At 45.3% G+C, this 12,596-nt stretch overlaps 1 protein-coding gene and 1 long non-coding RNA gene across 6 annotated transcripts in view; one reads left to right on the plus strand and one right to left on the minus strand.

The window, feature by feature from the left end:
• Positions 1-12,596, minus strand: part of Fry (FRY microtubule binding protein) — a 394,540-nt gene that overhangs the window by 256,258 nt on the left and 125,686 nt on the right. The gene's annotated exons all lie outside the window — the stretch shown is intronic.
• LOC102546827 (uncharacterized) overlaps positions 1-12,596 on the plus strand; it is a 40,494-nt gene that overhangs the window by 12,964 nt on the left and 14,934 nt on the right. For both annotated transcript variants that reach the window (XR_015634569.1, XR_015634570.1), the window contains exon 2: positions 5,972-6,062. This is a non-coding gene — a long non-coding RNA (uncharacterized LOC102546827). The remainder of the gene's footprint in view (positions 1-5,971; positions 6,063-12,596) is intronic.

Below are 12,596 nucleotides of genomic sequence, written 5' to 3' on the forward strand. Positions count from 1 at the left end.
GCTCTAGAGTTCAAGGTAGTTGTGAGCCACCAGATGTGGGTTAAGAACACTGGTCACTCTTCAGGAGGACCATGTGAGTACTATGCAAATTCGCTGTATCCTTTAAAACCGGTAACTCTGTACATTTACCAAAGCACTACTTTAAAATAAATGCCTTTGTAATCTCTTGTCAGCCAATGTTTGACTTTCATGGCTATTTTCTATATACCTATATGCCTGACGCTGTTTAAAAGTTTCTCAAGCTGGAGAGATGGCTCAGTGGTTAAGAGCACTGACTGCTCTCCCAGAGGTCCTGAGTTCAAATCCCAGCAACCACAGGGTGGCTCACAACCATCTGTAATGGGATCCGATGCCCTCTTCTGGTGTGCCTGAATACAGAGACAGTGTACTCATATACATAAAGTAATAAATCTTTAAAAGTTTCTCAGGTGTAAATTTTGGGTGTACAAAGTTCAAGAGACCCAAGCAGATAATACAAAAGGAAAGGTCAAATTGGACAGTCTCCGAGAGAGCATTTTGTATCTTCCATGTTTCTCCTGATGTGGCCTCTTTCAATGACGAAGCCGATGTGACAGTTGCATGATCTGTTTACGGCTAAGGTTTCTGAATTGGATGAAATTCCCTTTCTCTGGATTACAATGGTCATTCTGGGTACACACAGTCAGAGATCTGAGGTGCCATTTACAAAACACTGGGCACACTAGAAAATAGTTGTGGGTCTGTAGCTGCAGGGCAGGCTGGGAGAGGGTGGTGACTAGACACTGGTCACTAGAGCAGAGAGGAGGGCAGGATCCAAGCAGCTGGGTAAGGTGTTACCACCGCCTAGGACCACACAGAAGGAGCTGCAGGGCCCCCTGGGAACCTTGGCAGTGTTTAAAAAAAACAAAAAACCCACATGTGTTTTGTTTTGCAAATAGAGTTCTATCTGGTTAAGCCTGAAAATGACTTCCTTTTCCAACCTGATGAAAGAGACTCTTGAAATGCATCTGACCTTTTAAGAGCAAAGCTGATGACTGGAAAGGCCTTTGTAATAAATGAAGCAGCCAGGGGAGATTCAGTGAGTTCAAGATGCTGTGAGAGACACAGGGAACAGCCTCGGGGCGGCTTTACCCTGATATTTCTAATGAGGGTCCCTTTACACAGGGCAACTAATCCTTCAGCTGTGTGCAGGGGAGGGGTAGAAATGCTAGTTCAGCAACAACGGTGGTCCTGTTCCGACCTGTTTGATGCTCCCACCGATAAATTGGATGAAGGCAGAGGTTTCACATCTATCACGGCTGGGAACGAGGCAAGGGGAGAGGGCACTAAAAATAGCAAATGACCTTTGGTCTCTCTAATAGATGGCTGAGGTCATGAGAAACAAGGTCAAATAAATAAAAAAAAGATATCTCAGGAAAAATGGCAAACTGTATTTTGGCCACACCGCCTTGCAAAAATAACAACGGAGAAACAAAAACCAAAACCAAACAGCCCTAAACCCACACTACTCACGGTCATTTACCTCTTAGGTTACTGATAGCAAAGAGAATTGTGTATCTACTGTTCTCTTGCTTACTGACAGCTTTCCTCCATCCATCCATCCATCCATCCATTCATTCATTTTAGTTTTTATTAAAACTTTAGCATAACTTTCAAGTAAGAACTATTATGCAGCAAGGTTAGTCAGACTTAAAAGTCTGTACGCCTCAGTAAACGTTGGTACAGTTAGAGCAGCTGTAGAGGGAATGAATCTGTTGTGCCCTGTGTGGAAGGTTCACCTGTCAATAAAAGGCTGTTGGCCTATGGGATTAGGTAGGAAATAGGGAGGTGGAAGTTCTGGTATAGAGAGAGGCATTCTGGGATAGAGTGGGAGGTGCTACAGAGATTCCCCCCAGACACAGAGGAGGACGGTTGGGTGAAACTGAGGACCAGGTGGCATTTACAGAATAAAATATACGGGATTCTAAGTTACGAGCTGGCCAGGGAAGAGGACCAAGCTATTGGCCTAGGAACTTAGAACTCAGAATCGTTATTTTGGGGAATTTGTGTGTGAGTGGAAAGCCCAAGGTTACAAACAGCCATTCTGAAGCTGGGCGACCTGCACACTGGATTTTACACTTTCACTATCAACTCCACTTTTAAATACTTATCCAAGACACACGCACATCCACACACGCATGAAATCATGCACACACGCACACACATGCACACACACGCATACACATGTGCAGGCACGCATTAATGCATGCACGCATGCACATAAACACACACAAAACGAAAGATGAGCAACAGTGTTAAAACTAGGAAATCAGCTAGCTTTAAATCATCTTTCATGACTTGTACTTGTGCAACCTCAGAAAGGAAGAAAACCGCATGTTCTCCCTCGAAAGCGAATCATAAGCCTATAAGAGACCTTGTATACATGTAAACAAGTGTGCATTGCTCATACAGTATAACATGGCAAAGGCAAGACAGAGAGTATCAGTGTTAGGTGGTGATGAAGGATGAAGTCCGGGCATCAAACACTTTGATTTTAAGCTCCAAGGGAGGTGGGGACAGGCCGGCCCCTCGCTGAGCCGGACAGGAGACAGGTTCTTGGATGCACTTACTGGATGCAAGAAGCATGTCAAGGGAGGGGAAACAGCGTTGAGGAACAAGAGTGCTTAGAGAGTCAGGTTTCTCTCTGACTGCAGACTCGGTATCAGTCAACGGGCTGAGCTTCTAGAGGGTAACATGTCCAGAACACGGGCTGCGACCATCCCTGCCTGGCTCCTCCCATGATTCCACACTTGTGCTTTCTCCCTGGATTCCTAATCTGTGGTCATAAACTCCATCCTCAGAGCATGACTGGAACTGAGGACGGGGTCTCTGAAGAATTGTTTACATTAAAATGGGAAGGAAACTTTTTTTTTTTTTGGTTCTTTTTTTTCCCGGAGCTGGGGACCGAACCCAGGGTCTTGTGCTTCCTAGGCAAGCGCTCTACCACTGAGCTAAACCCCCAACCCCGGAAGGAAACTTTTCGACCAAGACATCTAAAAGCCGGTTGTGCTGATTCAGTGAATTTTTTTTTATTGTCTGGCACCTCAGGGGGGCCAACGACATAAGAGCAGGCACACAGTAGGTGTCCCTAAGCTAACTGGATTAATTTCCTCAGGATTGAGTCTCTCATCACAGAGGTATTTAAGCTAATGGCGATACCATCAGGGAATGTCTTACTTCTCAATGGACAGTGTTTAGCTTACTTCAAAGACACCTCTCTCCCCACCCTCTCCCTACCCCTTCAAGACAGGGCTTCGCTGTGTAGCCCTGGCTGTCCTGGAACTCACTCTGTAGACCAGGCTGGCCCTCGAACTCAGAATCCACCCATCTCTGCTTCCCAAATACTGGGATTAAAGGTGTTGAAATGTTATTAATCTGATGTTTACTTTGATGGTGAACAACATGGCCATTCCTCATAGGAAATGTCTGTATTAAAATATTGCTCTCAAAAAAAATTGTTCTCTTCGAGGATCCATTTCTGCATTTCCCCAGCTGAAAAATCCATTCATTGCATCAAGAGCAAAATTAAATTTTAAGTTATGTCCAATGTTAATTGTTTTCTTTTTAAGATATTCATCTAATTTGTGTATGTGTATCTGTGTCTGTGTGTCTGTGTCTGTGTGTGTGTCTGTGTCTGTGTGTGTGTCTGTTTGTGTGTATGTGTGTGTGTGTGCGTGTGTGCGTGTGTGCGCGTGCACGCATGTGCACACGGTCCCTGTAGAGGCATCAGATTCCCTGGAACTGTAGTTTCAGGCTGATATAAACTGCCAGGCGGGTTCCGCGTGCTGGGAATTGAATCTGGGTTCTCCAGAAGAGCAGCCAGTTCTTCTAGGCCATTGCTCCAGTCCTGTAAATTGTTTACTTAAAAGCCTGCCCTCTTTTGCTAAAAAGGAGCTAGCTATACATTCTCCCTGGCTGCAGTACAGTCTCTGATGCCTGCGTAATTCCCAGCATGCGCTCCGTCTGAGGGTAGAAGACTGTGGAGTCTTAATAAATGCCTGACGATGAATAATTAATAATATTAAAAATTACCATCACCCCCTTATCCTCACTCCCAAGAGCAGTGGCAGATGGCGAGTCTTGGCTGTGCCGGTGGCTGCCCATAGATCTTAAAAGAAGCCAGCGTTCACAGAACAGCGACTCACAGGAGTCTCATGCATTTTTATGGTGTTGTTCAAAGGTTCTTTTTGGCACAGACTTCAATGGCAGATGAGCTTGTATCCTTTCTCCCAGGAATTCATTTTTAAAACAACAAACAACTGAAAAATCCAACCAAACCAGACAATCTTACAGGCCTGTCATCCTTGAATGCAAAAGAAAGAGAGGGCAGAGCTCCCTCCCACTCCCACTCCTTGGGAATGTGATCTCTAGGGTGAATGGCTGCCTATAACCTCAGGCTGGAGAGACAGCTCTCTTGTTAAGAGCACCGGGGCTCCCCAGAGGACCCAGGTTCAGTTCCCAGCACCAACATAGCAGATTACAACAGTCTGTTACTCCAGTTCCAGGGATCTGACACCCTCTTCTGGTCTCCACAGGTGCTGCATGCATACATGTCCTGCCACATACACATGCAGACAAAATACTCAGATATGTAAAATAAGAAAGATTAATTTTTAAAATTAAAATTGCAATGTTCCAACCATACAGATGTGCAGGTAAATAAACAGCATGGACATTCTCTCTCTCTCTCTCTACATATATATATATATATATATATATATATATATGTATATATATATCATACACACAAATGTATATATATATATACATGTGCATATATAGTCACATATGTCATATACTATCTCTATATGTAATATATGTTGTCATTATATATATTATATCTATATATGACAGATGTATATACTGCTTCATCATCACTTCAGCAAATGCCGAACATGTATCTGCTCCCTTTATCAACTTGCTAAAATTCTGCCACAAGGGGGCTGGGGATTTAGCTCAGTGGTAGAGCGCTTACCTAGGAGGTGCAAGGCCCTGGGTTCGATCCCCAGCTCCGAAAAAAAGAACCAAAAAAAAAAAAAAAAAAAAATTCTGCCACAAGCCAAAAGTGATAACTACATAAGAATGGTGGACGTAACCAACATATGCCTAGGTTTGTATACAGCACCTTTTTCCCCCTTCTAGCTGTCTCTGCAAAATATGTACCATCAGGTAGGGCTGTTGACACTCGTGGTGGAACCAAAGAGCCTTTTAATACAGGGCAGCAACCAGATTAAAGAGACCACCCAGCTAAATAGAGGGTGATAAATTATAAGTCACACATTTATAATCCCTGGAAGCACTGAACGGGACTCATGGGCAGACTGTTAAATAAATGCTGTCCCGTGCCCGCCCAAGCCCCAAGTTTCCAGGGTGGGCATGAAGGGGTTGGCAGACGTGTTCGTTTAAAAGGGAGGACCCGCAGACAGTGGATCTGCTCCATACGTTCAATCAAGCAGGAAGTGTGGAGAGGACTGGTAGGAGACGCTGTTTCCAAACCGTTGTGTGACTCATTTCCTAAAGCAACGTCTGAAAGAAAGGAGTGTCCCGGGCGCACTGCACAGACCCACGTCCATGTGGTGGAAACCACATCGGATTGGGATTCCGGTCCAACCTCATCAACTAACTAGTCGGAAACCTTGAGCCCTGGAGCATGTGGGCTGTCGTCCCCGTAGGGCAGGCAGCTCCTCCTGCCCGTGTGAAAATGGAATGTGAACAACATCTACCACTCCAAACTGCAGCTGAGATACACAGAGGAAGAGGATGCATGGGCTTCCACTCCCTCTCCACACGATCTCGGCATGTGGTCCTTATTGTATAGACGAAGAGGCTGAGGCTTTGGGAATTCCAGGTCACTCGTAATAAATGCTCGCCGGATGAGAAGCCTTTTTATAAGGTGCAATGGTTCCATGACTAAACGTCTTTTTTTTAAATGTAGCTTCATGTTTTTCTCCAGGGATTCCATGCTGCCTCTTACCTTTGCAGCAGGCCAAGATAGCTCCCTGCTTTGTCTTTGACGTGATGATTCTCAAACGGCCCGGAAACTAGTGAGTATTACCATAAACAAACAAACAAATAAGCAAGCAAACAAAACCATCAAAAAAAGTCACTTGAGGGGTTGGGGATTTAGCTCAGTGGTAGAGCGCTTGCCTAGGAAGCGCAAGGCCCTGGGTTCGGTCCCCAGCTCCGGGGGGGGGGGGGGGGGGGGGGGAAGGCACTTGAGACAGCCTCAACTCAGCTGCGGGATCAACGGAGCAGATTTGTACTCAAGACCTTTCATATGCACCACCATGGCCGTTTACATCTGTGGCTGAGCTCAGGCTACAGACCTGTATGTCTGTGTCTAAGGATAAGGCCCTGTGCCCATTTTAAAGATGAGAAAATTAAAATTCATCAGTCGGGTTACTACGGCAGATGTCGTGGCTCTTGTCATTTATTATTCTAATTCAAATTTGGCTCAGCACCCCGCTCCCCTTTTGTGTTCTTACGGGTTCTAGCACATGAATGAAGGCAGCAAAAATCACAGACAGAAACACACGGGCATTTAAAAATAATTTGAAAGTGACATTTTAATAAACATTTTCTTTAATTTTGTAACTAGAATGATAGAATAATAGATCATATATTTTCTTACCCCAAACAGAGTGAACTCTCTTTGAACCCTTTGCTTGAAATAAGCACTCACTGACAAGAATATATTTAAATAAACAACCTCTGAATAGAATATTTCCTTCAGATATGGTAGACAACTGGCATCTCTTAAAGTAATTCTGACCAATTACTTTTCTCCTCTGTGCTTATTAAAATTCTCCCTGTCGAATGCTAAAATTCCACAGGCCTTCTGGATCTCCTGGTGATTTACCATCTCCCCAGTCTCCCACTGAGCTTCATGACGTCATCGTCCCCATACAAGCAATAGTCAGGGTTAGCAATGACTGCTGTTCTTAATGACATCATCACCCATATGGTACTGGGGGTTAGCAATGACTGCGGTTCTTAATGACATCACCACCCCATATGGTACTGGGGTTAACAATGACTGCCCTTTCATGACATCATCACACCATATGGTACTCAGGGTTAGCAATGACTGCTCTCCATGCACGTCCCATTTCTCCCAGTGGTCATGGTGGCCTTGGAGACAGCAATCCTCTTTACCGACTGTTTTTATGCACAGCTGCACCCAAGGTCTCAATAGTGTTATAATATTGGAGAATTTTTTTAAAGATTTATTTTTATTTATGTTTATGTGTGTGTGAATGTACACCAAGTGTGTGTGACAGAAGCCAGGTGAGAGTATAGGACCCCCCTGGAGCTGGAGTTACAGGAGACTAGGAGCTGCCTGACCTGGGTGCTGGGAATCAGATTCAAGTCCTCTGGAATTAACTACTGAACCAGGTAGCTAACCACTGGGCCACCAGTCCAGCCCCTGAAGGATTTTTTTGTAATGAGGAAAAAAAAAAACCCGCAGAGTGTAAAATGTTGCTGTTATCCTCTTTCTTACATTGTATTTTAAATAATAATAATAATTAATAATAATAAGTATTATTATTATTATTATTATTATTATTATTATTATATAATGAAGGTGTCAACAAAGAACTGGTTCCAAGCGGACACAGACCATTAGGGTGTTTTGCTGGCTTGGCTTTGGTTTGTACAACTCAGCAGTGAATAGTCTGTTACCGACATCTTACCAGTGAGGACTCTACAGCAGGCGCCAGCTAAATGATGTATCTACCATGTAGGTTCTGTAAGACGCATTCTCTCTGATAGGCAGCCTCAGATCTACTGTCATCTTCAATGCTCATTCTCTCAGATTGGGGTTTGGTCATCCGGGGATGGGCAGGAGCCGCATTGCCACCTCATAGGCAGGTGGCAGAGTTAACTGAGACTGTGTGGGCATGGAGTTCACCCGAAACTGGAGTTTGCATAAGACTAATATTCTCTCCATCTCCTCAGGAGGCTGGTGTTTGTTTTATTTGGAGGGCTAGCAGGGATTGGTCCACAACTCAGAAAACGATGTCAATAGCCATGCCCTATCTGCCTGACACTTGGTCTCTACCCGTGTCCTGTCTATCGGGGGATGGAGAGATGGCTCAGCAGTTAAGAGCACTGGCTGCTCTTGCAGAAGAGCTGGGTCCAGTTCCCAGCACCCACATGGCCCCTGACAAACCATCTGCAACTCCAGTGCCAGGGGAATCTACTGCCCTCTTGTGGCTCCTGCTGGTACTAACGCGTGTGGTGCATTGCACGAACATTTTAAGATCCTCGCTGTGTAAAATATAAAAGAGGGAACTTTGGCCTTAAGCGAGTGTTCCATACACTGATTCCTTCGAGGTGTCTAATTCTAGGCTTTAGGGTATGCACACGGAGGTTTCAGTAGGAGCTGAGTCACGTGGGCATCCAAGGAATTTTAAGAAGGTCATGTAAGAACATGATGGCTGGGAGTGCAGTTAGAAAAGTGATCTGAACAAAACTTAAAGCTAAGAAGAATTTTCACTGGGAAAACAAGGACAGTGCAAGTCCCCCAAACATATCAGCAGCTAAAACAATTCTACCTCTGCTTTGTCTTCCTAACCCTACCTCTGAAGTAGGAGACGCATTGCTTTCGAGAAGCAAATACAATCTTAGTCTTTTCCTTTAGTAGAAAACAAAAGATCTCTCTGGGTTTAAAAAAGACAACCCGTTCCCACTGGTGGCCGCCTTAAAGGCTTTGTACATATGAGTTTGGCTGCTCTGAAAACAGACAGGATCTTGGCCTGCTCTCTGTTCCCGAAGTGACACTTAATCGTCTGTCTCAAGGCTACCAGGTGGGGACACTCGGCAGACTCTTGCATGTAACTAGGTCACTCTGCCACGTTCCCCGAGATTTGATAGACTGCATTTTCAAACTCAACCGTGTAACCCACATTTTCAGAGGAAAAAAAGGAGTCTACCAGGGAATATAGGAATATAAGACCAAGAAGTGTATTTCCCCCGGGGCCCTGCTCTGAAGATAATTTATTTTAAATGATTAAGATTCTGGGGCTGGAGAGATGGCTCAGTGGTTAAGAGCACTGACTACTCTTCCAGAGGTCCTGAGTTCAATTCCCAGCAACCACATGGTGGCTCACAGCCATCTGTAAAGAGATCTGATGCCCTCCCCTGGTGTGTCTTAAGACAGCTACAGTGTACTCATATACATAATATAAATCAATAAATTTTTAAAAAAAGATTATATCTCAAGGGTCTGGAGAGATGGTTAAGGGCACCAGCCACTCTTGCAGAAGACTCAGCCACATGGTGGTTCACAGTTGTGTAACTCTAGTTCCGAGGGATCTGACTTATAGTGTCTGATGGCATCAGGCACCTATATGGTACATAGGCATATGGTACCCATATGGTACACACAGACAAAATATCTATAAACTATAAAGTAAGTTTACCCCAGAATGCTCCGATACACCAGGCTAAGGCCGGATGCCTACACGCTCACGGGAGCAGAGCCTGCCAATCCCAAGGCCTCTTTGAGAGGAACAAGGAAACGCCTTAGGATTGGCTGCCCCTCCCCCTCTGCAGGAAAACAGACTTCAGAAAACGTCTGCCAGAGAGCAAAACATGAGAATGTTTCTTAAGACTAAAAAGGAATTGATTATCAGAATATGCCTTAGGAACTTGACGGATAAAACGGAGTTCAGGCTCCGTTGAAACGGTAAGGAGCAGTTATAAGCTATAATTACATCCGGAAGAGCATCTGCTAGGGCTACTGCTCCTCAACCTGTGAGTCTCGACTCCTCGGGGAATCACATAATCAGATATCCTGCATATCAGATATTTGCATTATAATACATGACAGTAACAGAATTACAGTTCTGAGATACTAACGAAAATAATTTTATGGTTGGGGAATCAATGTTGTTGGGATTCAGACCTGGGACAAACAGCTGAGGTGTATGTTTTAATACCAAAGAGGACCTAACCTCCAGCTTCTCCCAGCATCCCTCAGTCCCTACTTGTTATAGAAACAATGGCGTGGCCCGGCCTCTACCCCGAACTTTCCAACCCACTCCCCAAGGTCTTCCAGACATTTTGGTCTCTGCCTCTCTCTTCTCCATCTACAGGCACGCTTTCTCTTTGTCTCTTTCCTTTTTCCTTCCCCTGTGTGGTTAGTGAACTTGCCCGAGAGGTGCCCCAGTAGACCTGCCTTTATACTTGAACTTGGCTCAAATTGGCTCACTTATCAACCACAAGAGGAGGAACTGAATTAAGGGGTTGCAGCATTGGGAACGTTGAGAACCACTGTGCTATGGCCTTGTACTCAAAGGCTGGGACTACACTCGACCTCTTTCTTTGTAATATCCTGAAGGAGCTGTAAACTGGGGGAAACAGGCCCATTTACCAGTTAAGAATGCAAACCTTTGGGCTGGAGGGATGGCTCAGCAGTTAAGAGCACTGGCTGCTCTTCCAGAGGTCCTGAGTTCAAATCCCAGCAACCACATGGTGGCTCACAACCATCTGTAATGAGATTAGATGCCCTCTTCTGGTGTGTCTGAAGACAGCCACAGTGTACTCATATACATAAAATAAATAATTAAAAAAAAAAAAGAATGCAAACCTTTGAAAAACCAATACTTCGTCTGAAGTAGGCAAGAGAAAGAAGACACAGGTAAAAATTACTGACCTTGGGGTTGGGGATTTAGCTCAGTGGTAGAGCGCTTGCCTAGGAAGCGCAAGGCCCTGGGTTCGGTCCCCAGCTCCGAAAAAAGAACCAAAAAAAAAAAAAATTACTGACCTTAAGTGAAGACTCGGTCACTTCCCCCAAAGATAACACATCTCGCTATGGTTTTCTGGTGAGCCCTGACTAGCGCTCTCATCAAAAATCATAATGCCACCCATAAAAAATTCTGAGTCTGATGTGGTCTACATATATATCCCTATACATAATTATGGATATATATATATATTCCAATACACAATTATAGGTGTGTGTATGAATTAAAGAGATTATATTTCCCTTCTGTTAAAGAAGGGAATGCACACACCTTTTCAATACGTCAGGAATTTATGCTCTGGACAGAGCGAAAACTCACCAGTAGAGAAACAGGTATTTCCCCGGGAAATAGGTCCCTACCAGGAGCAGTCAGTCACGGCAGACCTGTGTCGGGCTTCACAGACGCCGCACAGGGCCAGGCAGACCACCATTGATCACTGTCATCCCTTTTCCATTTGATTTCGTTACTGCACCATCTTCCTGGGCAGAGTAACAACAGCAGCAAACAGGTTGCTCTCCTGCTATTTCCTCTTACTTGACTTCCCTTTCTGAGGCGGAAGGACAGTTGGAGGGTGGCCCCTTGGTCCTCCACCCCAGTCTCCAGAAGACCTCTGCCCCCTCCCCCGGGCACCAGGTTCCCGGTCGTATCTACAATCTATTACTTGACACAGTGGAAGAGGGTAATAAACACAGCCAACAAGTTCCTTCCCCAGGCACGGTCTACCTGTGGAGGAGGTCCGCCTTCCTCAAGATCGTTTTCAGACTTCTGAGTACCCCTGGGAACGAGGAGCCGAACATTCTGGAAGTGGAGCTGCTCACCTCCCTTTCAAATCATACACTTATCCCCTGCAGCTGCATACAGCGACACCTAGTGGCGGCAATTAGTACACAAGGAGAGGGCAGTTTGAAGCACTGACCTACCTATCATCACCAGCCTGTCCTGTTGGGTGTAGGCTGGATCTCAGTCCGGCTACCTTCCCTACGACAGACATCATCCTCAAAGGGCTCCATGTCTACTTTCTTACTGCCTCTTACACCGGATAACCATACTGTGATGCGGCTGCACAACAAAATCAGATATTCGGGAAAATCTCGTCTTAACTTTTTCATTAAAAGGAATGAGGCAGTAAACGGAAATCACAGGAACGTCTTCCAAAGATGCTCCACCGCAGCCTTCCAACCTCTGGGAAGCGTCACCCCGGGCTGAGGTTAGTCAACAGACATTAATTTCAACCTGGGGCTGTCCTGGTGGGCAGGAAGTAATCACATGAGCCTCCAATCAGAGAGGGTGCCCTCTGCCTGGGAACGACATGTAAGTCCCACCCCTCGGGGGGCGGGGATTTGATATGCCTCTGTGATGTCATAGAGAAAGTGCCATGAATGAGTAGTGATGTTTTGAGATAGGGACTATGGAAGATCGTTAGGATTAGATGACGTCATGGGGGTGGGGCCCTGGTCTCAGAATTAGTGCCCTCAGAAGAGCCGGCAGAAATCTGTTTCTCTCTGTGTTATGTGATTAGACAGTGACACAGTTGCCATCTGCCTGGATAATACCTAACTATGCTGGCACACTTCAGAATGGCCAAAAAATTATTATTGTGTAAGCCACCTAGCTTGTGGTTGATACTTGGTTACAACATCCAAAGTGAGAGCCAATAACAGGAACCACCTCCTTTAAGTTCTCCTAGTACTTGGCATGAGCCAGGAAACAGCCTTTCCAGAGCCTCTAGGGAAGAGTTCAGGTTGGTCAAGACCTCGGTTCCGACGGTGAACAAAGGGTCAAGCTTCCTGAGCCATACACAGTACTGCCCGCCCAACAGCAGAGGCA

Source organism: Rattus norvegicus, chromosome 12 (assembly GCF_021556685.1).
Source record: "Rattus norvegicus strain SHRSP/BbbUtx chromosome 12, alternate assembly SHRSP_T2T, whole genome shotgun sequence".
Lineage (NCBI taxonomy): Eukaryota > Metazoa > Chordata > Mammalia > Rodentia > Muridae > Rattus > Rattus norvegicus.